Source organism: Nothobranchius furzeri, chromosome 11 (genome assembly GCF_043380555.1).
Source record: "Nothobranchius furzeri strain GRZ-AD chromosome 11, NfurGRZ-RIMD1, whole genome shotgun sequence".
Lineage (NCBI taxonomy): Eukaryota > Metazoa > Chordata > Actinopteri > Cyprinodontiformes > Nothobranchiidae > Nothobranchius > Nothobranchius furzeri.
In genome coordinates this window covers 9,115,770-9,142,775 of record NC_091751.1, presented here as the reverse complement: position 1 = coordinate 9,142,775, position 27,006 = coordinate 9,115,770, and the positions used below count along the sequence as shown (strand labels likewise).

Here is a 27,006-nt window from a genome sequence, read left to right as displayed (position 1 = left end):
CAGGCCCTTGCGTGCAAACCCCGGTCAGGCCTGCAGTGTACACATCAGAGACATGATGTTCTTTCACAGAACTGAGGTTGTTCATTACTAAATGACTTTTACAGGAATATTGTTATTATACTATTCAACAGGTTGATCATAATAATGTGTATTAAACCCACAACCTAGCACTGAGGACAGAGGGACTTTATTTAAATTAGTACTTAATGGAAACGATACATAATGATACATAAGAGACATGTCATACATTCAGCCTAGGAATAGTAGCATTGTGCACTATTAAAAATATACACATCAATTGCTCGAATCCCATCGTTGCAAAGTAAAACTCTAATAAAACTCTAGTCTGACATCAACAGAGAAGACTTAGTGTATGTACTACAAATACAGCATTAGGATTTCGAGTGGACCGTGCACCTTGTGAACCATCAGAGGCTTATGACGCAACATATCTTCCAGTTGCTATTAGACAAGTTATAATTCTCGACCATTTTTCTGAACTGGTTTCTTGGGTCCGTGAGTAAATGCCAAATGAGATGATAGTCCTTAAGTAAGATCCTGGCGATCCCACGTCACGCTCTTGCCCATCAGCCGGTGAACGCTGAGACGGAACTCGATGAGAGCGATGTATTTTTTAAGTGCTCCGAATGTACTTCTAACAAGCGTGCGATTCACTTCGTGAGTAAACCGCAGCTGCAGCTGATTCAAACTGTCAAGCCAACTTTCTACATCACAATATGCGTTTTGTAGTTAGTCGAGTTACCTTTTGTGTGGCGCATGCACGGGTTGTTAGCGTCCAGCTCCCAGCTTAGAGAGTCCTGTATTGACACAGACGTCAATACATCTCGATGTCATGCAACACACAAAGTCTGTCGCATACAGGTGGGTTAACACATGTACGATACCTTTTGTGTGGCGCATGCACGGGTCGTTAGCGTCCAGCTCCCGGCTTATAGAGAGTCCTGTATTGACACAGACGTCAATACATCCCGATGTCATGCAACACACAAAGTCTGTCGCATACAGGTGGGTTAACACACATGTACGATGTGTGCGATGGCACGCCCGTTTACAATGGGACACGACGATGATCATTGTTAACCAAATTCTTGTTTCCCACGACAGGTGGTAGCGTTGTCTCCTGCACCTGGTCTTCGTGCACAGAGGGTGTTGTAATGTGCTCGTCATAGTCGCGATCGTTGTCACTCGAATCCGTTGTTCTCACGACAGGTGGTAGCGTTGTCTACTGCATGTTGTCTTCGCGTGCGGCAAGCGTTGTGCTGTGCTCGTTATAATGGTTGTCTTCGTACAAAGGGGGTGTTGAATACTCCTTCGCGAGTAGTCTAGGAGGTGGTGTGATGGGACGTATCTCAGAGGCGTTATGTGAGCGTACCACCATGGCCTGAGCAACTGCGACTACTGAGAGTACACCCAGTACAGACAGCGAGATTTTTTTTTCTTGGATGTTGTACGTGTGGCTACAGCCGCTTTAATGGCAGTGAGAGCAAGTGGGCAAATGTATTTATAGGTCACTAGCAGAAACTAAGGCACGTGGTCAGAGTGTAATCGTAACCACCGTAGCTCTTGTCATAATTTAATATACATAGAAATCAGAAACGGGCATGTCAGGATAGACATCGCGAGTGATAATGCGGCTAGTATCTGTGTGCGCTTGAGAGCACCTTGTTGTTCTACTGTGGTGCCCACGCCGCCGGGTCTGTAAATGTCATCGACCTTCTTTATATACGCATACGCTAAAGACCGTATATTCTCTATGGATTTGAACACGTCCTTTGTTTCGCGTAATGCTTGAGCTGTCTCGAGCGTGATGTTGTGAGTGTACGCCAGTGTTTCACGTGCACCGAGGTCCGAAAGGGCGTGCGCTACAACTATTAACCTTGGTTTGGGAGTGTGGCGAAACGCTCGCTCTGCTGTAATGGGCGGATGCAATCTTATCACCTGGTACGTTTCGTTAGTCGGGTCGTAACACACCGGTCCGTGACACGGACCGTCACATTGTATGGGGCACAGTAAGGACAACACGCCGCCGACCGTGACTTCGCACTCGACCGCGGTGGTGTTATCGATTTGCAAAGGATCACATACGCCATTTGCAAAGGATCACATACGCCTCTCCAGTCGCAATGAGGCACATTGTAGTCGACGCGACCGTCGGTCACCATAGCTTTCGTCAGCCAACACACTCGATTGCCCTTCGAAACATCGGCGATCAATGTGAGCGTAGAGGTCGCCGTCGCTTTACTGTACGCCAGGATATCCGTGTGTGAGTGCACGCTCGACGTCGATTGACAACCGGTCATGTCAGACCTGATCAGACCTTCCGAACACATGACCATTAGTTGTGCGGCCGAGAGTATCGCGATCATACCGTTGAGATGTGTAGAAAGCGCGTACACGCCAGCCTTCCACGTTTCCAAAGTTTCCAGCAGTCTAGAGGGAATTGTCTTAGCGCGCACGGCTGTGCTGAATTTGCGTTGGGTAGACACAACGGCTTCGACCTCGCTTAGGATCTGTGGGCTCATGTACTCGTGGTAGGCCAAGACGTGTATAGTCGAGCGCGGTGACGCCCCGAACACTTGACCCGGTTTTGTTGTGGCGATATGCGTGTCCAGTAACGCGGCAAAGTCCGCGTGTCTAGCGTGTATTGATTTTACAGCTCGCTCATACCCCAACAGTACGGTCCGTAGAAGTTCGTTCACTTGTTTCCATGTGCTCGTGGAACACAGGACATCGCAACCTCTGTGATACTCAAGTAAAGCGTCACACACCAGCTGCTTGCACGTTGGAAATACAATCGGTAGTAACTTCTTACTCCACTCTATGTTGAACTCGTATAGTATGTATATGGGCGGTTGCGGCGGTTTGCGCATTTTCTATCTACCCTCCGCTAATATGACTCTGTGGTCTGTCTCCTGAGATGGTGCGGTTGGAACTTGCGAGAGTGCACTATCGACGGTCGGCGTTTCCATTTCGTCAACTGTGCCATTTTCAGCCGCTGGCAAACGGCCGTCGACGGTCGATGCGAGACACCAACATAACGTTAGACCGCGACCCTCATGCCAGTTTTCTGTAGTACTGGTTGTAGTTTCTGGTGCACACTCGAAACGCCATTACGATCACAATTACGTTGATTAATAAATCCAGTGTTGTAGCGACTGCAGCCAGCGCCGTCGCGCAACTCGTGTCGGTGTTATCTCTCGATACTTTCATCCGTATCCGAGCGTATGCAGAATCTACGGATCTGGTGAAGTTGCTTGTCACTAGCTTGCGCACGTTTGTGTCATGGTGGGCTGAAGTCTCTTAACCCACATGAGAGAATCACACACGGATAAGGTGAGTGATGATATAAAAGTCTTTATTATTAAGAAAAACAAAGAAACCAAAGAATAATAAATAAGGGAGCAGATCCACAAGGACAGGGAAACGGGACGAATCCGACTATAAGAAAAACACAATGGTGTGAGTGGCAGAAACCGAGAACCAGGAAAGTATAAGATAAGAGGAACGGTCTTACTGAGTTGAGCAGGGTACGAGCTGGAGGGAGAGGCAAGTCAGGCTGATGCAGGGGTGGAGGTTGTCGCAGGAGAACGATTAGATCCAGAAAGGCAGGTGAGCGGTGGAGAGCGGAGGCCAGGGAATCGAACAGCGTCGAGATAAAAACACACACCTCAGGCAGGCGGAGAGTATCCAGGACTGGGGGCAGACAAAAACGCAGATCAGGTTGAACAGACAAACTAGTTTTCAGGTCTCTCTGATTCAGGACAGGATTTACCCAACAATTGAGTATCAGCCAGCGTTGAGGTGTGGGAGCGCTGTTCCTTAAATCCTCTGGCCAAGCTGGAGTTAATTGGCTTCAGCTGCAGCTCCCCAACACACTCACCTGCAAACAATGAATGACAACACACAGCAGAAGACAGCAGAACCATGACAATACCCCCCCCCCCCCCCCCCCCCCTCAAGGGACGCCACCCGGCGGCCCAGCCGAGGAGGAGAAGGAGGAGGAGGAGGAGGAGGACTCAAAATCCCTGATGAGCGAGACGTCATCAATCCAGGAGGAGGGAATCCACTGACGATTCTCCGGACCGTACCCCTCCCAATCCACCAGGAATTGGCGACCACGACCCCGGGGACGAACACCCAGGATGCGCCGCACCCGGTAGCCGAGACCGCCGTCAGCAAGCCGGACAGGAGGAGGAGGCTCAGTAGGAGGGCACAGAGGGCTGGACACGAAGGGCTTGACCAATGAGACGTGGAACACCGGATGGACCCTCATGGAGGAAGGCAGGGACAGACGCACAGAAACTGGGCTGAGGACCTCAGCTATGGCGTAGGGGCCGATGAACCGGGGGTAGAATTTCTTATTAGCATCCTTCAGTTTGATGTCCCGGGTGGACAACCAGACCCGCTGGCCAGGAGCGTATGCAGGGGCTGGACGGCGGCGCCGGTCAGCCAGCCGGCGGTTGCGGTCGGCGGACCGTTGGAGTGCGGCCTTGGTCTGGGTCCAGGTGCGTCTAGCGCGGCGGATGAACTGGAGAGCTGAGGTCGGAGGATCGGAGTCGGAGGGAAACAGAGGTGGCTGATAACCCAGAGAGATCTTGAATGGGGATTGGCCTGTGGTGGAGGAAATGTGTGAGTTGTGAGCGTACTCTATCCACGCAATCTGGTCACTCCATCCAGATGGATCTTTAGAGCAGACACATCTCAGAATGGCCTCCAGCTCCTGGTTCATCCGCTCGCACTGGCCATTGGTTTGGGGATGGAAGCCAGAGCTCAGAGCGGTTCGAGCACCCAGATGGTTGGCAAATTCCTTCCACACTCGTGACACAAATTGAGGGCCTCGGTCTGAGAGGATCTCTGAGGGGATTCCATGTAGGCGGAAAACCTGAGTGACGAGGAGAATGGCCGTCTCTGCAGAGGTTGGGAGATGTTTAAGGGGAACTAGATGACAGGACTTGGAGAAGCGATCGACAATGGTTAGTATGGTGTCAAAACCTTTGGAGACCGGTAAACTAGAGACAAAATCCAATGCGATGTGGGACCAGGGGCGTGAAGGAATAGACAGGGGACACAGGAGACCTTGAGGTGGCTGGTTGCTGGACTTATTTCGGGCACAAACCTGACATGCGCTTATGTATTCCTTGGTGTCCCTGTAGAGCGTGGGCCACCAGAACGTCCGACGGATGAGGGCCAGCGTTCTACCTACGCCGGGATGGATGGAGAACCTGGAGGTGTGAGCCCACTTGATTACGGCACTGCGAACAGAGGAGGGGACATAGGTTCTGTTAGGGGGCCCCGTACCTGGGTCGGGATCCGTCTGCTGAGCCTCCAAGACCTTGGTGGAAATATCCCAGGTGATAGATCCGAGGACACAGGAAGGAGGAAGGATAGTGGTGGGTTCGACCTCCTTGTCCGGGGCGTAAAGGCGGGATAGGGCGTCAGGTTTGGTGTTCTAAGTTCCGGGTCTGTAAGAGATGAGGTAGTTAAATCGGGAGAAGAATAAAGACCAGCGGGACTGGCGGGGATTAAGCCTCTTGGCCTCCCTCAGATACGCTAGGTTCTTATGGTCCGTCAAGATCTGGATGTGATGTTCCGCCCCCTCAAGCCAGTGACGCCACTCCTCCAGTGCCAGTTTTATGGCCAACAGTTCCCGGTCTCCAACGTCGTAATTCTGTTCGGCTGGGGACAGACGACGAGAGAAAAAGGCACACGGGTGCAGGGTATTATCAACTGAGGAGACCTGGGATAATACAGCACCAGCACCGGTGTCAGACGCATCCACCTCCAGGGTGAATTGCCGGAGCGGATCTGGTCGGGTGAGGATGGGTGCCTGAGTGAAACGGTTCTTTAAGGTGAGAAATGCTTCTTCTGCCTCAGGGGTCCAGGAAAAAGGTTTGTTAACAGAAGTTAGTTGAGTGAGAGGGGTGGCTATGGAACTGTAGTCTTTAATGAACCTACGATAGAAATTAGCAAACCCCAAGAATCGTTGCAGCTGTCTTCTGATCGTTGGTGAGGGCCACTCCTCCACAGCTCTGATCTTGTCTGGATCTGCCTTCAGCCTTCCGCTCTCTAGAACAAAACCGAGGAACTTGACAGATGAGGAGTGGAATTCACATTTTTCTGCCTTAAAGAACAGACGGTTCTCTAGGAGACGTTGGAGAACTGCACGGACATGTAGACGGTGTTCGGATGGTGATCTGGAGAAAATGAGGATGTCGTCGAGATAAACTGTGACAAATTTGTTGATGAAATCATTGAGGACAGAGTTGATTAGAGACTGAAAGACCGCGGGTGCATTTGTAAGACCAAAAGGCATGACAAGATATTCAAAATGTCCGAGAGGGGTCTTAAAGGCTGTCTTCCATTCATCTCCCTCTCTGATGTGGACCAAATGATATGCATTACGGAGGTCGAGTTTGGTAAATATGGAAGCGTCGTTGACTGGGTCGAATGTAGATGAGAGCAAGGGAAGAGGGTATTTGTTCTTGACAGTTATCTGGTTTAGTTCCCGGTAGTCGATGCAAGGACGTAGAGAGCCGTCTTTTTTAGACACGAAAAAGAAACCAGCTCCCAGTGGAGAATTGGAGGGTCTTATTATGCCTGCTGCAAGAGATTCAGAGATGTACTGTTTCATGGATTCGTGTTCAGGTCTAGAAAGTTTATACAACCTGCTGGTGGGTAATCTTGCGTTTGGGAGGAGATCTATGCACATGTCGAAAGGTCTGTGGGGTGGTAGCGTAGAGGCATTATCCTTGCTGAAGACCTGCTGGAGGTCATGGCATTCAGTGGGAACTCTCGACAAGTCGAGAGGCTCTGGGATCTTGGCCTTGGGGTTGAGTATAGGAATCGATGCGGATGATAAACAGTTAGACAAACAAAAACAGCTCCAGTTACTGATGCTCCCTGTTCTCCAGTCGATCTGCGGGTTGTGCTTTTTTAGCCATTCGTGTCCCAAAACAACAGGTGATTGTGGGGAAGGAAAAACAAAAAAGGAGAGTACCTCATGGTGATTTCCGGATACCCTTAGGTTAACGGGAACCGTCTGGTGGGTTATGGTGGTCAGAGAACAGCCGTCCAGGGAGGACGCACGAAGGGGTGTGGTGAGACGTACCGTGGGGATCTCCAGCTGTTGAACCACAGCCAGATCCAGAATATTGCGCTCGCAACCGGAGTCCACCAGGGCGTCTGCAGAAAAGGTTTGATTATTAAATGAGACCAAACAGTTCACGGAACACAGGGATCTTGGATTTGTGGTGCCACCCACCAGTAACCCTGGACCTACTGGTGGGTGCGATCTTTTGGCCAGACAGGGCAGTGTGAAATCATGTGACCCGCTTGACCACAGTAGAGACAAAGGCCAGCCGTCCTCCGCCTCAGTTTCTCCTCAGGAGTAAGTTGAGCCCTTCCCAGCTGCATAGGTTCAGGTTGCGACACTAGCGCTACCGGGGTGCGGGAGGACATTTCAGGGGCGGAGAGGGAAGGTAGATGACGTGAAACCCTACGTCTGTCCTTGAGACGTCTCTCAATGCGTGAGGCCAAGGAGATGAGACTTTCCAGGTTCTCAGAATCTGGACAGAAGGCTAACTGATCCTGAAGATCATCAGATAGGGACTGAGAAAAAGCAGCTCGGAGTGACGCGTCATCTAGTGTAGATATGGAAGCTAAGGTCCTAAATTCTATGGCGAAATCTAATACTGTTAATCTCCCCTGGCGTAGACTCCAGATTTTTCTTGCTATTTCCGCAGGGTTGTCGGGTGTATCAAATATCTGAGAAAATTCTGACAGAAATTCATGGAGAGGACCGAGTAGAAAACCAGGCTGGCGACTTCTAGCCTCAGCCCACAATAACGCTTTCCCACGTAACAATCCCACAATAAACGAAATCTTTATAGGATCGCTGGAAAACGTGTCAGGAGATCGTTTAAACACCAAATCACATAGCAAAAGGAAACTACGACATCTGCCAGGCTCACCTGAGAAGGTGTCTGGTGTGGGCGAATCGGCAACCCGGAAATGACCTGGTGCCGGCGGAACCGGAAGAGGCGGCGCAGGTGGAGGGGAGGAAATGGATGAGGCTGCTGCGCCGAGTTGAGCCCGCAGCTGCCGGTTTTCGGTGTCGAGGTGAATTAACCGTTGATTAGTGAGATTCAACTGTTCGATCACAGACTGTATGGACTTTTCATGTTGGGTTAACGTGGATACTAACGTCGGAAGAAGTGATTCACTCATGGGATCGGGAGTTCTTTGGCTGGCTGATTCTGTCATGGTGGGCTGAAGTCTCTTAACCCACATGAGAGAATCACACACGGATAAGGTGAGTGATGATATAAAAGTCTTTATTATTAAGAAAAACAAAGAAACCAAAGAATAATAAATAAGGGCGCAGATCCACAAGGACAGGGAAACGGGACGAATCCGACTATAAGAAAAACACAATGGTGTGAGTGGCAGAAACCGAGAACCAGGAAAGTATAAGATAAGAGGAACGGTCTTACTGAGTTGAGCAGGGTACGAGCTGGAGGGAGAGGCAAGTCAGGCTGATGCAGGGGTGGAGGTTGTCGCAGGAGAACGATTAGATCCAGAAAGGCAGGTGAGCGGTGGAGAGCGGAGGCCAGGGAATCGAACAGTGTCGAGATAAAAACACACACCTCAGGCAGGCGGAGAGTATCCAGGACTGGGGGCAGACAAAGACGCAGATCAGGTTGAACAGACAAACTAGTTTTCAGGTCTCTCTGATTCAGGACAGGATTTACCCAACAATTGAGTATCAGCCAGCGTTGAGGTGTGGGAGCGCTGTTCCTTAAATCCTCTGGCCAAGCTGGAGTTAATTGGCTTCAGCTGCAGCTCCCCAACACACTCACCTGCAAACAATGAATGACAACACACAGCAGAAGACAGGAGAACCATGACAGTTTGATATGGCACTTTGCGCGAGACTCACACAAACTGCAGTGGCGACCGTCGCGTCAGTGCAAAGTTTTTCCGATATATCGCTCGCAACATCGTTTGTCATTTGCTGTACACTGCGCACACTGGCCGCGAGGTCGCGGAGAAGGTCTTCGTTACGAGCTACTCTGGAAGCGCCGTGGTTGATGAGGATGATCATCTTTAGCAATAGTTCATCTCGAAGCGCAACGATGGTGAGGGCGACGGGTTGGCCGGTTCCGCCTTCAGGCCACTCGGTTGCCGCTAGATTGCCCAATGCCACACACGCAGACAAACCCTGTACACACTCAATGACCCATGTGCGATCGTTGATTTCTGCTAGTATGTTTGCTAGGTCTACGTGCTTCCACGGATCGGGCGTGGGCACGCGCTTGTTTTTAGAGGCTTTCTCGCGCAGACTCTACCCTGCACGACCGCTAGTGGCCGCACTAGCTATATTTATCTTTATTTGTTTCACACACACACACACACACACACACACACACACACACACACACACACACACACACACACACACACACACACACACACACACACACACACACACACACACACACACACACACACACACACACAAACACACACAGGCCCTTGCGTGCAAACCCCGGTCAGGCCTGCAGTGTACACATCAGAGACATGATGTTCTTTCACAGAACTGAGGTTGTTCATTACTAAATGACTTTTACAGGAATATTGTTATTATACTATTCAACAGGTTGATCATAATAATGTGTATTAAACCCACAACCTAGCACTGAGGACAGAGGGACCTTATTTAAATTAGTACTTAATGGAAACGATACATAATGATACATAAGAGCCATGTCATACATTCAGCCTAGGAATAGTAGCATTGTGCACTATTAAAAATATACACATCAATTGCTCGAATCCCATTGTTGCAAAGTAAAACTCTAATAAAACTCTAGTCTGACATCAACAGAGAAGACTTAGTGTATCTACAAATACAGCATTAGGATTTCGAGTGGACCGTGCACCTTGTGAACCATCAGAGGCTTATGACGCATTATATCTTCCAGTTGCTATTAGACAAGTTATCACAATTACGTTGATTAATAAATCCAGTGTTGTAGCGACTGCAGCCAGCGCCGTCGCGCAGGACTCTAAACTGGGAGCTGGATGCTAACGACCCGTGCATGCGCCACACAAAAGGTAACTTGACTAACTACAAAACAAATATTGTGATGTAGAAAGTTGGCTCGACTGTTTGAATCAGCTGCAGCTGCGGTTTACTCACGAAGTGAATCGCACGCTTGTTAGAAGTACATTCAGAGCACTTAAAAAATACATCGCTCTCATCGAGTTCCGTCTCAGCGTTCACCGGCTGATGGGCAAGAGCGTGACATGGGATCGCCAGGAACTTACTTAAGGACTATCATCTCATTTGGCATTTACTCACGGACCCAAGAAACCAGTTCCGAAAAATGGTCGATAATTATAACTTGTCTAATAGCAACTGGAAGATATTTTGCGTCATAAGCCTCTGATGGTTCACAAGGTGCACGGTCCACTCAAAATCCTAATGCTGTATTTGTAGTACATACACTAAGTCTTCTCTGTTGATGTCAGACTAGAGTTTTATTAGAGTTTTACTTTGCAACAATGGGATTCGAGCAATTGATGTGTATATTTTTAATAGTGCACAATGCTACTATTCCTAGGCTGAATGTATGACATGGCTCTTATGTATCATTATGTATCGTTTCCATTAAGTACTAATTTAAATAAAGTCCCTCTGTCCTCAGGGCTAGGTTGTGGGTTTAATACACATTATTATGATCAACCTGTTGAATAGTATAATAACAATATTCCTGTAAAAGTCATTTAGTAATGAACAACCTCAGTTCTGTGAAAGAACATCATGTCTCTGATGTGTACACTGCAGGCCTGACCGGGGTTTGCACGCAAGGGCCTGTGTGTGTGTGTGTGTGTGTGTGTGTGTGTGTGTGTGTGTGTGTGTGTGTGTGTGTGTGTGTGTGTGTGTGTGTGTGTGTGTGTGTGTGTGTGTGTGTGTGTGTGTGAAACAAATAAAGATAAATATAGCTAGTGCGGCCACGAGCGGTCGTGCAGGGTAGAGGCTGCGCGAAAACGCCTCTAAAACAAGCGCGTGCCCACGCCAGATCCGTGGAAGCACGTAGAACTAGCAAACGTACTAGCAGAAATCAACGATCGCACACAGGTCATTGAGTGTGTACAGGGTTCGTCTGCGTGTGTGGCATTGGGCAATCTAGCGGCAACCGAGTGGCCTGAAGGCGGAACCGGCCAACCCGTCGCCCTCACCATCGTTGCGCTTCGAGATGAACTATTGCTAATGTTGATCGTCCTCGTCAACCACGGTGCTACCAGAGTTACCACGACATGCGCCTTCAAAGCGTTCTCGTTTGGGTCAGCGCCACCAGAATTGAATCGGCAAGTCAGCGGATATTACACAACTCGTAACGAAGACCCTCTCCACGACCTCGCGGCCAGTGTGCGCAGTGTACAGCAAATGACAAACAATGTTGCGAGCGATTTATCGGAAAAACTTTGCACTGATGCGACGGTCGCCACTGCAGGTTGTGTGAGTCACGCGCAAAGTGCCATATCAAATGTGCGCAAGCTAGTGACAAGCAACTTCACCAGATCCGTAGATTCTGAATACGCTCGGATACGAATGAAAGTATCGAGAGATAACACCGACACGAGTTGCGCGACGGCGCTGGCTGCAGTCGCTACAACACTGGATTTATTAATCAACGTAATTGTGATAAGTTGTCTAATAGCAACTGGAAGATATATTGCGTCATAAGCCTCTGATGGTTCGCAAGGTGCACGGTCCACTCGAAATCCTAATGCTGTATTTGTAGTACATACACTAAGTCTTCTCTCTTGATGTCAGACTAGAGTTTTATTAGAGTTTTACTTTGCAACAATGGGATTCGAGCAATTGATGTGTATATTTTTAATAGTGCACAATGCTACTATTCCTAGGCTGAATGTATGACATGTCTCTTATGTATCATTATGTATCGTTTCCATTAAGTACTAATTTAAATAAGGTCCCTCTGTCCTCAGTGCTAGGTTGTGGGTTTAATACACATTATTATGATCAACCTGTTGAACAGTATAATAACAATATTCCTGTAAAAGTCATTTAGTAATGAACAACCTCAGTTCTGTGAAAGAACATCATGTCTCTGATGTGTACACTGCAGGCCTGACCGGGGTTTGCACGCAAGGGCCTGTGTGTGTGTGTGTGTGTGTGTGTGTGTGTGTGTGTGTGTGTGTGTGTGTGTGTGTATGTGTGTGTGTGTGTGTGTGTGTGTGTGTGTGTGTGTGTGTGTGTGTGTGTGTGTGTGTGTGTGTGAAACAAATAAAGATAAATATAGCTAGTGCGGCCACTAGTGGTCGTGCAGGGTAGAGGCTGCGCGAGAAAGCCTCTAAAAACAAGCGCGTGCCCACGCCCGATCCGTGGAAGCACGTAGACCTAGCAAACGTACTAGCAGAAATCAACGATCGCACACGGGTCATTGAGTGTGTACAGGGTTCGTCTGCGTGTGTGGCATTGGGCAATCTAGCGGCAACCAAGTGGCCTGAAGGCGGAAGCGGCCAACCTGTCGCCCTCACCATCGTTGCGCTTCGAGATGAACTATTGCTAAAGATGATCATCCTCATCAACCACGGCGCTACCAGAGTAGCTCGTAACGAAGACCCTCTCCGCGACCTCACGGCCAGTGTGCGCAGTGTACAGCAAATGACAAACGATGTTGCGAGCGATATATCGGAAAAACTTTGCACTGACGCGACGGACGCCACTGCAGGTTGTGTGAGTCTCGCGCAAAGTGCCATATCAAACGTGCGCAAGCTAGTGACAAGCAACTTCACCAGATCCGTAGATTCTGCATACGCTCAGATACGAATGAAAGTATCGAGAGATAACACCGACACGAGTTGCGCGATGGCGCTGGCTGCAGTCGCTACAACACTGGATTTATTAATAAACGTAATTGTGATCGTAATGGCGTTTCGAGTGTGCACCAGAAACTACAACCAGTACTACAGAAAACTGGCATGAGGGTCGCGGTCTAACGTTATGTTGGTGTCTCGCATCGACCGTCGACGGCCGTTTGCCAGTGGCTGAAAATGGCACAGTTGACGAAATGGAAACGCCGACCGTCGATAGTGCACTCTCGCAAGTTCCAACTGCACCATCTCAGGAGACAGACCACAGAGTCATATTAGCGGAGGGTAGATAGAAAATGCGCAAACCGCCGCAACCGCCCATATACATACTATACGAGTTCAACATAGAGTGGAGTAAGAAGTTACTACCGATTGTATTTCCAACGTGCAAGCAGCTGGTGTGTGACGCTTTACTTGAGTATCACAGAGGTTGCGATGTCCTGTGTTCCACGAGGGCATGGAAACAAGTGAACAAACTTCTACGGACCGTACTGTTAGGGTATGAGCGAGCTGTAAAATCAATACACGCTAGACACGCGGACTTTGCCGCGTTACTGGACACGCATATCGCCACAACAAAACCGGGTCAAGTGTTCGGGGCGTCACCGCGCTCGACTATACACGTCTTGGCCTACCACGAGTACATGAGCCCACAGATCCTAAGCGAGGTTGAAGCCGTTGTGTCTACCCAACGCAAATTCAGCACAGCCGTGCGCGCTAAGACAAGTCCCTCTAGACTGCTGGAAACTTTGGAAAAGTGGAAGGCTGGCATGTACGCGCTTTCTACACATCTCAACGGTATGATCGCGATACTCTCAGCCGCACAACAACTAATGGTCATGTGTTCGTAAGGTCTGATCAGGTCTGACATGACCGGTTGTCAATCGACGTCAAGCGTGCACTCACACACGGATATCCTGGCGTACAGTAAAGCGACGGCGACCTCTACGCTCACGTTGATCGCCGATGTTTCGAAGGGCAATCGAGTGTGTTGGCTGACGAAAGCTATGGTGACCGACGGTCGCGTCGACTACAATATGCCTCATTGCGACTGGAGAGGCGTATGTGATCCTTTGCAAATCGATAACACCACTGCGGTCGAGTGCAAAGTCACGGTCGGCGGCGTGTTGTCCTTACTGTGCCCCATACAATGTGACGGTCCATGTGACGGACCGGTGTGTTACGACCCGACTAACGAAACGTACCAGGTGATAACATTGCATCCGCCCATTACAGCGGAGCGAGCGTTTCGCCACACTCCCAAACCAAGGTTAATAGTTGTAGCGCACGCCCTTTCGGACCTCGGTGCACGTGAAACACTGGCGTACACTCACAACATCACGCTCGAGACAGCTCAAGCATTAAGCGAAACAAAGGACGTGTTCAAATCCATAGAGAATATACGGTCTTTAGCGTATGCGTATATAAAGAAGGTCGATGACATTTACAGACCCGGTGGCATGGGCACCACAGTAGAACAACAAGGTGCTCTCAAGCGCACACAGATACTGGCCGCATTATCACTCGCGATGTCTATCCTGACATGCCCGTTTCTGATTTCTATGTATATTAAATTATGACAAGAGCTATGGTGGTTACGATTACACTCTGACCACGTGTCTTAGTTTCTGCTAGTGACCTATAAATACATTTGCCCACTTGCTCTCACTGCCATTAAAGCGGCTGTACCCACACGTACAACATCCAAGAAAAAAAAAGATCTCGCTGTCTGTACTGGGTGTACTCTCAGTAGTCGCAGTTGCTCAGGCCATGGTGGTACGCTCACATAACGCCTCTGAGATACGTCCCATCACACCACCTCCTACACTACTCGCAAAAGAGTATTCAACACCCCCTTTGTACGAAGACAACCATTATAACGAGCACAGCACAACGCTTGCCGCACGCGAAGACAACATGCAGGAGACAACGCTACCACCTGTCGTGAGAACAACGGATTCGAGTGACAACGATCGCGACTATGACGAGCACATTACAACACCCTCTGTGCACGAAGACCAGGTGCAGGAGACAACGCTACCACCTGTCGTGAGAAACAAGAATTTGGTTAACAATGATCATCGTCGTGTCCCATTGTAAACGGGCGTGCCATCGCAAACATCGTACATGTGTGTTAACCCACCTGTATGCGACAGACTTTGTGTGTTGCATGACATCGAGATGTATTGACGTCTGTGTCAATACAGGACTCTCTATAAGCCGGGAGCTGGACGCTAACGACCCGTGCATGCGCCACACAAAAGGTATCGTACATGTGTTAACCCACCTGTATGCGACAGACTTTGTGTGTTGCATGACATCGAGATGTATTGACGTCTGTGTCAATACAGGACTCTCTAAGCTGGGAGCTGGACGCTAACAACCCGTGCATGCGCCACACAAAAGGTAACTCGACTAACTACAAAACGCATGTTGTGATGTAGAAAGTTGGCTTGACTGTTTGAATCAGCTGCAGCTGCGGTTTACTCACGAAGTGAATCGCACGCTTGTTAGAAGTACATTCGGAGCACTTAAAAAATACATCGCTCTCATCGAGTTCCGTCTCAGCGTTCACCGGCTGATGGGCAAGAGCGTGACGTGGGATCGCCAGGAACTTACTTAAGGACTATCATCTCATTTGGCATTTACTCACGGACCCAAGAAACCAGTTCCGAAAAATGGTCGAGAATTATAACTTGTCTAATAGCAACTGGAAGATATGTTGTGTCATAAGCCTCTGATGGTTCACAAGGTGCACGGTCCACTCGAAATCCTAATGCTGTATTTGTAGTACATACACTAAGTCTTCTCTGTTGATGTCAGACTAGAGTTTTATTAGAGTTTTACTTTGCAACAATGGGATTCGAGCAATTGATGTGTATATTTTTAATAGTGCACAATGCTACTATTCCTAGGCTGAATGTATGACATGCCTCTTATGTATCATTATGTATCGTTTCCATTAAGTACTAATTTAAATAAAGTCCCTCTGTCCTCAGTGCTAGGTTGTGGGTTTAATACACATTATTATGATCAACCTGTTGAATAGTATAATAACAATATTCCTGTAAAAGTCATTTAGTAATGAACAACCTCAGTTCTGTGAAAGAACATCATGTCTCTGATGTGTACACTGCAGGCCTGACCGGGGTTTGCACGCAAGGGCCTGTGTGTGTGTGTGTGTGTGTGTGTGTGTGTTTGTGTGTGTGTGTGTGTGTGTGTGTGTGTGTGTGTGTGTGTGTGTGTGTGTGTGTGTGTATGTGTGTGTGTGTGTGTGTTAAACAAATAAAGATTAATATAGCTAGTGCGGCCACGAGCGGTCGTGCAGGGTAGAGGCTGCGCGAAAACGCCTCTAAAACAAGCGCGTGACCACGCCCGATCCGTGGAAGCACGTAGAACTAGCAAACGTACTAGCAGAAATCAACGATCGCACACGGGTCATTGAGTGTGTACAGGGTTCATCTGCGTGTGTGGCATTGGGCAATCTAGCGGCAACCGAGTGGCCTGAAGGCGGAACCGGCCAACCCATCGCCCTCACCATCGTTGTGCTTCGAGATGAACTATTGCTAAAGATGATCGTCCTCGTCAACCACGGCGCTACCAGAGTTACCACGACATGCGCCTTCAAAGCGTTCTCGTTTGGGTCAGCGCCACCAGAATTGAATCGGCAAGTCAGCGGATATTACACAACTCGTAATGAAGACCCTCTCCGCGACCTCGCGGCCAGTGTGAGCAGTGTACAGCAAATGACAAACGATGTTGCGAGCGATATATCGGAAAAACTTTGCACTGACGCGACGGTCGCCACTGCAGGTTGTGTGAGTCTCGCGCAACGTGCCATATCAAACGTGCGCAAGCTAGTGACAAGCAACTTCACCAGATCCGTAGATTCTGCATACGCTTGGATACGAATGAAAGTATAGAGAGATAACACTGACACGAGTTGCGCGACGGCGCTGGCTGCAGTCGCTACAACACTGGATTTATTAATCAACGTAATTGTGATCGTAATGGCGTATCGAGTGTGCACCAGAAACTACAACCAGTACTACAGAAAACTGGCATGAGGGTCGCGGTCTAACGTTATGTTGGTGTCTCGCATCGACCGTCGACGGCCGTTTGCCAGCGGCTGAAAATGGCACAGTTGACGAAATGGAAACGCCGACCGTCGATAGTGCACTCTCGCAAGTTCCAACCGCACCATCTCAGGAGACAGACCACAGAGTCATATTAGCGGAGGGTAGATAGAAAATGCGCAAACCGCCGCAACCGCCCATATACATACTATACGAGTTCAACATAGAGTGGAGTAAGAAGTTACTACCGATTGTATTTCCAACGTGCAAGCAGCTGGTGTGTGACGCTTTACTTGAGTATCACAGAGGTTGCGATGTCCTGTGTTCCACGAGCGCATGGAAACAAGTGAACGAACTTCTACGGACCGTACTGTTGGGGTGTGAGCGAGCTGTAAAATCAATACACGCTAGACACGCGGACTTTGCCGCATTACTGGACACGCATATCGCCACAACAAAACCGGGTCAAGTGTTCGGGGCGTCACCGCGCTCGACTATACACGTCTTGGCCCACCACGAGTACATGAGCCCACAAGATCCTAAGCGAGGTCAAAGCCGTTGTGTCTACCCAATGCAAATTCAGCACAGCCGTGCGCGCTAAGACAAGTCCCTCTAGACTGCTGGAAACTTTGGAAACGTGGAAGGCTGGCGTGTACGCGCTTTCTACACATCTCAACGGTATGATCGCGATACTCTCGGCCGCACAACAACTAATGGTCATGTGATTCGAAGGTCTGATCAGGTCTGACATGACCGGTTGTCAATCGACGTCGAGCGTGCACTCACACACGGATATCCTGGCGTACAGTAAAGCAACGGCGACCTCTACGCTCACGTTGATCGCCGATGTTTCGAAGGGCAATCGAGTGTGTTGGCTGACGAAAGCTATAGTGACCGACGGTCGCGTCGACTACAATGTGCCTCATTGCGACTGGAGAGGCGTATGTGATCCTTTGCAAATCGAGAACACCACCGCGGTCGAGTGCGAAGTCACGGTCGGCGGCGTGTTGTCCTTACTGTGCCCCATACAATGTGACGGTCCGTGTCACGGACCGGTGTGTTACGACCCGACTAACGAAACGTACCAGGTGATAACATTGCATCTGCCCATTACAGCGGAGCGAGGGTTTCGCCACACTCCCAAACCAAGGTTAATAGTTGTAGCGCACGCCCTTTCGTACCTCGGTGCACGCGAAACACTGGCGTACACTCACAACATCACGCTCGAGACAGCTCAAGCGTTACGCGAAACAAAGGACGTGTTCAAATCCATAGAGAATATACGGTCTTTAGCGTATGCGTATATAAAGAAGGTCGATGACATTTACAGACCCGGCGGCGTGGGCACCACAGTAGAACAACAAGGTGCTCTCAAGCGCACACAGATACTGGCCGCATTATCACTCGCGAAGTCTATCCTGACATGCCCGTTTCTGATTTCTATGTATATTAAATTATGACAAGAGCTACGGTGGTTACGATTACACTCTGACCACGTGCCTTAGTTTCTGCTAGTGACCTATAAATACATTTGACCACTTGCTCTCACTGCCATTAAAGCGGCTGTACCCACACGTACAACACCCAAGAAAAAAAATTATCTCGCTGTCTGTACTGGGTGTACTCTCAGTAGTCGCAGTTGCTCAGGCCATGGTGGTACGCTCACATAACGCCTCTGAGATACGTCCCATCACACCACCTCCTAGACTACTCGCGAAGGAGTATTCAACACCCCCTTTGTACGAAGACAACCATTATAACTGTTGGGGTTATTAGGAGCGAACAATTCGTAAGCTTTAACTTACTTTTGGATTCTTCAATAAATTCTGTAAATATGGAACTATTTACTGATTTATTAATTAATTAAGATATTCTTAGATATCTTCGGGGCACCACCCTTTAATTAGAAAGGGAAATGAATCCAAAACTCTTATCAGTCTTTCTTGAAGTTCGTAGAATCCTTGGAGCAGAGACTTCTCTTCGACACAACAAAGCTACTGGACACAAAAATCTGAATTTTATAACATTTAATTAACAATTTGTCAAATGAATAAACAGTGGAATAGATGAATAATAACCGTGTGATATGATTGAAGATGGATGTGTTTGCATGTGATGGAGGATGTATGAATGGGGTCCTTTGTTCTCACAAAGGAGTAGTGTGTGTGTGTGTGTGTGTGTGTGTGTGTGTGTGTGTGCGTGTGTATGATTCAAAATGGAGTCTTGAATACAAGATGGCTGACCCCTTTGTCTGGCTAAAGTGTGGGTGGCAACTTGCACTTTAACTTCCAAAGCACTTAGAATCAGTAGTAACTTAACCTTAAATCACTCAAAACATTTCAAAAGATCATGAAACAACACAAAAGATTAATCACAAATTAATATCTTTTAGTTTCAGCCTGGCCATGACAGAAACCATTTTAAGATACCAAACAATGATCAATAAGCAGTTTATTCTTTCAAAATGACCCGACGGACGTGTTTGGGACGAAAGAGGAAAACACGAAGCTACTTTTTAAGCAATAGCGCGGTTTTATTGCTTATTCTGGACTATAGAGTTAACGGAAGAAGAAGGAGAGAGAGAGAAAGAGATGAGTTGCTGATCACCAGAAGAGCGAGGCGTCCCTCCCTCTTTGATTTGACGGTTCTCCGTGTTTCTCCGCAGCTTTCGGCGTCATCCGTCGGTTTGATGCTTTCTCCGTTGTTTGGCGTTCACGAGTGTTTCTCCACGGGCTGGACAGAGACAGCAAAGTTTCTTTCTGTGCTGAGTTATAACTTACAGCGTGCTTGATGGAGTTGTTGCTTTCCTCCGCAGTTCTGTGTCCTCAAACATCAGCTGGAGGGGAGCAGAAACGAGCAGATCTGATGGGCTTGCAGTTTAGTTTCCAGCAGTTCCGTGGGCTCAACTTGGGCACTTAAGAGCTTCCGCGTGCTCAATTTGTCGGAGCGTTGACAAGCGTGTCCTTACCGCCAGGTATCCTGGGCAAAAGAACGAGGATTCTTTGTCTCTGCTGAAGATTTATGGTCTTAGTTCGCGGGAAAAGCTCCACGGCTTCCCGCACATGCGCAGAACGTGTTTCTGGTACTAGGCGGTGACGTCATCACAATGCTTCCGTGTGCAAAGCATCATGGGAAATGAAGTTTCTTGGCGCTGATGTGATTATTTGCTTTTCAGAGCAATTTAAGCACAGTCATTTTGGAGAAAATCACTGCATAGTAATTTCCTCATGAGGTCAGACCCTCAACATTCCCCCTTTTGGTTTCGGGGATCGCGCCCAAAGCTCGATCGTCGGAAGCACAGATGGGTTTGTTCCTCATGAACGTAGGTCGACTTGATTGTCGGAAGCACAGATGGGTTTGTCCCTTAGGACGTTGGTCTCCTTGGATGCCTTTGTCTTTGGTCTTTGTCTTGGATCCTGGCGCCTATGGTCTTTGATCCTGGTCAGGCACAAAGAGGATAGGAAACGGGATAGTCCCCAACGCGCATAACGAGAAGAAGCCACTCACGCAGGTGGTACGCAATGATGATGTCGTCCATGCGAGAGGTAGTAGTGTAGAAGGAGGAAGGTCGGTGGGCGGTTAACTCCACGAGTGGACACAAAGGCATCTCACCGCCGGCCATACAGTTCAGTTTATGGATCACGCGGTGATGTACGAGGTCCATAGTTCGCAAACGCGCATTGACCTATGTGGTCCCAAGATTCCCCCCTTTTTGGTCCAAAGGGCAGATCAGGACAGTCTTTGGGCTAAAACAAGGACCATAAACTAAGAGGTACTACAATGTGCTGGTGCGTCAGACAGAGTCATTGACAGACTGAGCTGGGCCGGCACATAACCACTAGTTAATATGTGACCAAGTAAGAAACAAAAATACAGACAACCCAAAAAAAAAAAAAACATATAACATCCAAGAAAATTCATAGCAACCTTGAGGTCTCATAAAATACATTCTTAGGTCATACAGTCAGTGTGTAGCTTATAAAGAATGTGACATACTGCAACACTCAGATAAATATGTGAGGTAGACTAAAATGAGAACTACTCTTAGGTTTACAGAATAACAAAGAAAATGTTGCTCACCCCCTTTAGACAGGTGTGGTACATTCACGCTTGGAGTCTCCCCGAACGCGGTTACGAGGCACACCGTAGGTGAGCAAGTGCTTCTTATCTTGGAGTTTCTTAACACGCCTGTAGGCGGAATAAGCAATCACGGCCGTGATGAGCCATCCCATCCCCAGGGCGACCAATGTGCAGATTAAGGTGGTATAATCTGTGTCAATGTAGCGTCTTGGGCGTCAAAGTAAGTTCACGCGGGTTTTGTGTGAACTTAACAAATTTGGTTCCTTCAATCAGTAATTGTTGGTCAATTTCTAAATCGATGGTAAAGTTATAACCCTGGAAAGCGTCCATGATCTCAATCTCCGAATCATGCTGTTCGAGGTTGAGGTGATGGAGTGCCAGGTTTTTAGTTCAAAGTGGAAATGCCTACCGTCCTTTCAAATACCAATGTTCAGCATCGACTTAAACCTATAGATGTGAGTTGTCACAATTATGGGAACATGTAACAGGAAACCGAGTTCTAATTTTTTCCAACGTGAATGGGCATTGCACTACTTAGGCTGTACGCTAGGTGGATTTGTGAAAGGTGCACAGTAGAGGGGTAGCAGCTGTCAAGCTATCTTTGAGCAGGTCCAGTGGTACCAAGTACGGGGAAATACGACTTTCAACCAAGCTGTCCAGCGTGGAACTTACTTCCCTGAGCAGGTCCTGCATCAAATCTCTCACCACTCATGTGTACACAATATCCTGATGTATGGTTTCAGACAAAGTCTTGATTGCACGTAGAGATTCATTAATCAGAGCAGAATGTAGGTTGACAGTTACAAGAGTACCCTGTAAGGTTTTAGTAAGTACTTCCTGTTAGCGTTCTAGGAGGAGTTTCTCTTGGTTAGTGAAAATGACGGCGGGGGGCGGCTTGGTTCTTTGTCGGTTAGTACATGTTAGTGGGTTAAACGTGCACTTTCCCCCCTTTTCCATTTCCATGCATAGAACTATGTAGCGACTACGTCTACCTCCTGCGGGGAGTCTGGTCTCTGTACCCGCGGGGATGGTTTGACGTAGGGTTTGATTTGGTTTGCATGCACCCATTTGTAGACAGGCTCCTGTCTCGCTTTGGTGATGCGTAACCTGTATGCAACTGGAGAGAGTTTTGCCACGATCTCAAATGGTCCTGACCAGCAGGGCAGGAACTTCTTAGCTTTGCGTGCCGGTTGGGCGAACCGAAAGTAGAATACTTTGTCACCCACCTCGTATTCGCGGCTGGTTGTCTTTTGGTCGTAGTAGGCTTTAGCACCTTCTACGTTGGTCTCCAGTTTCTTCTGAGCGTGCGCGAACGTAGCTCTGAGGTGTGTTTTCAAGTCTGCCACATACTGATGAGCGGTATAGGCAGTGGCAACACTGACATCCTCTGGGTGATACAGGAGGTGCAGTGGTAGAGTCATCAGTCTGCCGGTCATCATCTCAAAGGGCGTAACCCCCGTGGATTGCTGGGGAGTAGACCGTATGGCCATCAGGACCAGAGGGAGCTTAACGTCCCAGTCCTTCCCAGTGGAGCAGACATACTTTTTGAGCATAGAGACGACCGTGCGGTTCATCCGTTCGACCTGTCCGGATGACTGTGGGTGATAGGGGAGGTGGAATCTCACTTCCACTCCCAGAAGTTCAAACAGGGACGTCATTACACTGGATGTGAAATGAGTTCCCCGGTCAGAGTCAATGCAGAGTGGAAGTCCCCGTCGACTGAAAACGTGGTTAATCAGCAGTACAGCGGTTGTGACGGCTGTATCATTTGGCGCTGGAAGGCACTCAACCCACTTTGTGAAACTGCAAGTTACAGTTAGCATATATTTGTTTCCTCTTGCCGATTTGGGAACCGGTCCAACCCAGTCGATCTGCAGGTGGGACCAAGGGAAGGTTATTCCCCTGCGTTGCAGTGGTGCTCTAGCAAGCGGCTGGGAGGATTGAAACTGGGCACAGATGAGGCAGCCTTGGACATAGCTGTGTACGTCCTTGGACATCGACGGCCAATATGCTACTTCTGTCAGTGACGCGAGGGTAGCTTTTGCTCTGCGGTGACCTCCAACCGGAGTGTCGTGGGCGTAGGCAAGCATCACTCCTCTGTGGTCGAGTGGAACAACCCAGCGCGGCGGGCTGTGGTCGTCACGCATGTAAACTAACAAATCGTTTTGTAGTTTCAGATGCGTGAGTTGACGATGCAGGGTTACCAAATCTCGACTTGCGCCAGTAGGTGGTGACGGTTGTTCAGGCATCGGTCCCTTTTGGAGAAGCTCGCGGATGAGCTTCAGGTCAGGATCTTGTTCCTGCATGGTGACTAGGTCCGCGTCCTGTGGTTGTCTGCCTAGAAACACGGGTACCCCAACGGTCCGAGGTTCGTCTGCCTGTTTAGCATGTCGACGAGTAATCGCGCAGACCTCGTGAACGGCCTTGGTTGGAAGCCACTCGTCTTTGAATTCCCAACAGGTTCCCTGGTCAGCACCGAGCTTAGCAAGGCGGTCAGCTTCGTCATTACCATCTTTCTCCGGACCTATGGTCCTGGAGTGACCTTTGACCTTTTTCCAGTAGACCATTATGCCTTTCTCAGTGGTGAGCAGATCACACGCTAGGAATAACTCCGAGTGTTTCACGTCTCTGTTCCTGGCGTTTTTCATGTGGTTCTCCTTCCACATGGGGAAGTGAGAGATGAAGCTGTGTCTAGCGTAGTTTGAATCTGAGCAAAGGACGATTTGAGTGATGTCCAAGGCTGCCGCCTGCTGGAGGGTTATCAACACTGCAGCAATTTCGGCGTACTGACTAGACTTTTGGCCCAACCGGTAGTGATTTGGTTGCTTAGTGTCACAGTCCACCCAAACGACTCCAACCCCAGCACGGAGCTGGCCTTCGTGAAGGTAGGCACATCCGTCAGTGTAAACCTTCGGAAGCCCTTGGCAAACATTCTCATCAAAGTAGCGATGATTGGATGCGGTTGGGTAGACTGCGGCAGGTGTGTCCAGGGGGCCCCTGACGGAGTCAGAGTCACAGTGCTGGCAGCCTGCTAGCCCTTGTCCTAGCGCTAGCTTGGTGTTCTGACCATACTTGACCTCAATGTTGTATCCTTGGAGCACCATCATCCACGTCGCAATGCGGCTGTTTGACACTCTTCCTTCGCGCAGACGCTGGCTGTTTAGGAAGGTGACGGGCTGATGACACGTTTCAATGATCACTTTCTGTCCACCGATGTAACTACGAAAGTGTTCGACGGCCCAGACTGTAGAGAGGAGAGCTCTCTCGCAGTCTGAGAACTGGAGTTCCACCTTGCTCAGAGGCTTGCTGGCGTATGCCACAACTCTCATGTCCCTATCGTGTTTTTGCTTCAAAGCAGCGCTCAGGCAGTGAGAGGAGAAAGTAGCCTCTATGTAGAACTCTTTATCCTTGTCTGGGTAAGCCAGACAGGGTGCGGACGCCAACTTCTGTTTTAGGAACTGGAAGGAGAGTTCTTGGGGTCTGTCCCACACGAAAGGTGTGTCGTTCCGAAGCAGCTCAGTGAGGGGCCTCGCTGTTTCAGCGTACTCCTCAATGAACTGTCTGGAGTAGTTGCAGACTCCGAGGAAGCTCCTGAGTTCAGTCAGATTAGCTGGGGCTTTGATGTCCTGAATGGCTCTAATGCGTCCCGCTTGGGGCTCGACTCCATTAGGGCCAACCAGCAGTCCAACATACTCCACTTTGGTTCGACACCACTGTCCCTTGAGAATCGCCAATTTAGCTCCGGCGTCAGCGAGCTGTTGCAGCACGTGACGGAGTTCGGCCAGGTGCTCCTCGAAGGTTCGACTCCTCATCAAGATGTCATCGACATATATGAGGTTCCCTCTGGAAGCAGCATCTGACATGGCTTTGTGGAGGAAGATGTTGAACTCGGCAGGTGAGTTAGATTAGCCAAAGGGGCAGCGGTTCCAAGTATATTGGCGATTTCCAAAGGAGAAAGCCAGTTTATACTGGTCCGCCGGCTCAACCTTCATGGTCCAGAAGCCGTTGGCTACGTCAACCGTAGAGAAGAAACGAGCATCTCTGACTCTGACTTGCTCCTGATCTAAATGGATCATAGGCCACCTGGAGAGAGGTACTTGTTTGTTCAGTGCACGATAGTCTATGGTGAGACGCCATTTCCCAGTCGGTTTCAGAACCGGCCAGATGGGAGAGTTGTAAGTGGAGTTACACTCTCTGATGATGTTTTTCTCCTTCAGCTGATCGAGGATCTCCTGGATCGACTCATAAGCAGCGAGGGGAATCTTGTACTGACGTACAAAAGTAGGAGGGGCATTCGGGTTCGTCGGAATGCGAACCGTGTGCAGGTTTGTGAGTCCACAGTCCAGGGAGTCCCTGGATAAGATGGACTGAAACTCATAGAACAGGCTTCTAAGCGCTGCTCTCTGCTCCTCTGACTCCAGCGCATCCGCTTTGTCAAGCTGCTGGCTGACTTCGGCCTCGAAGCCGTCATAAGGTTCAGAGGAGGAGGGTCTCTGGTGTTCCGGGCTTTCAACCGGTGACTCAGAGGGTTGAGTATTTATTGCAAAAACCGTTAGACACTGACCGCTGTCAGTATCTAAGGTTGCACTGCAAATGGGTTCCTTAGGAAGGGCTTCATGCAGCTTGATGGTAATCATTTGTGAAGGGAAAGTACTGAATGTGTCTGCACCAACCTGTCTGTCGTTCAAGAACAACGGAAGTTGTCCGATCACGGGGACTGAAAGTTCAAAGTCATGGAATGAGCTATCTATCAGCATGCCCAAGGGCTTTCCTGCCGGCATGTGGATAGGACTCTGGGTCGGATTTTCGACCAACAAGTACGCAGAACGATTGTTCAGCTCCAAGAGTGGCGTGCCACAGACGGCTAAGTTGAGCTCCAAGAAGTGTGGTGATGGCTGGAAGAAGGGCTGGGTGCCTGGCAGCTTCTGATGCTTCATCAGGGTCAGACGAACAGGCACTCCTTTGACCTGTGGGGGCAGAACCGTGCTGGCCTCAACCACTGCACGGCAGGCCTGTGGAATGGTCTGACCGGACAGCAAGTGTTCAGGGCCTTCTGAGCGAGGCTCAGAGGAAGGTGTGGCCCGGGCCCAAAGGACTTGATTGCAAGTGTCCAGCTGGGCACCTAGTCGAACCAGCAGATCTGCTCCAATGAGTGCAGGTGGATCAAGCTGTGGTATGATGCTGAATGTATGTGTGTTCTGTCTTGCTCCAAGTTGGATAGTCAGAGAGCAGACCTCTGGCGCTTTCAGGAGCCTCTGCGGCCAAGTAGGTGACAAGAGCCGATGGCTACGTGTCACACTGACCAGAAGGGGGTCCTTCTGACGCAGGTGTTCAAACGTCTGCTGGCTGATGGCTGACTTTTCAGACCAAAGAGCAAGGCGAGCATCTGAGATGTGGGTGCAGTTGATGGTAGGACCACCAACTATGTGTGGTGCATATGGCTGCAGGCTGACGTTCTTCAGCGAGCAGAGAAAAGATGAATGTGTGCGGAACGGAGTTCCAGGAGCGGTTTCATGCCTTTGCAGGCGGTCATCGTCTGTGGGAGCCGTAGGGAGGGGCATGACCTTGGAACAAGGGTTTTGCGGCTCACTTATGCTGACTTCAAGAATGGAGGATGGTCGGCTGCTATCTGGGTTCCAGGGCTTAGGTGTGTCCACCTGGGCCCACAGTTGACCCTTCTGGCAGTCGATGAGGGGAGCTAGACGTTCAAGCAGGTCCTGACCAATGAGAAGTGGTTCAGTGTCTAGCTGGCAGACATAAAACGGGTGAACCAGAGTCATGTCTTGGAAGGTGATGTCCAGCCACGCCCGGTGAGTGATACACTCCCGGGTCTGGGTGTAGCTGGTGATTTTCAGGTCACAAGGTTCAACCTGGACTGGTTTCCCGAGCGACCGCATGGTGTCAGACACGCGATGGAACAATG

The 27,006-nt window shown here is 49.3% G+C and overlaps 1 protein-coding gene across 1 annotated transcript in view; it reads left to right on the top strand.

The window, feature by feature from the left end:
• Nucleotides 1-27,006, top strand: part of LOC139073232 (uncharacterized) — an 831,732-nt gene that overhangs the window by 558,550 nt on the left and 246,176 nt on the right. The gene's annotated exons all lie outside the window — the stretch shown is intronic.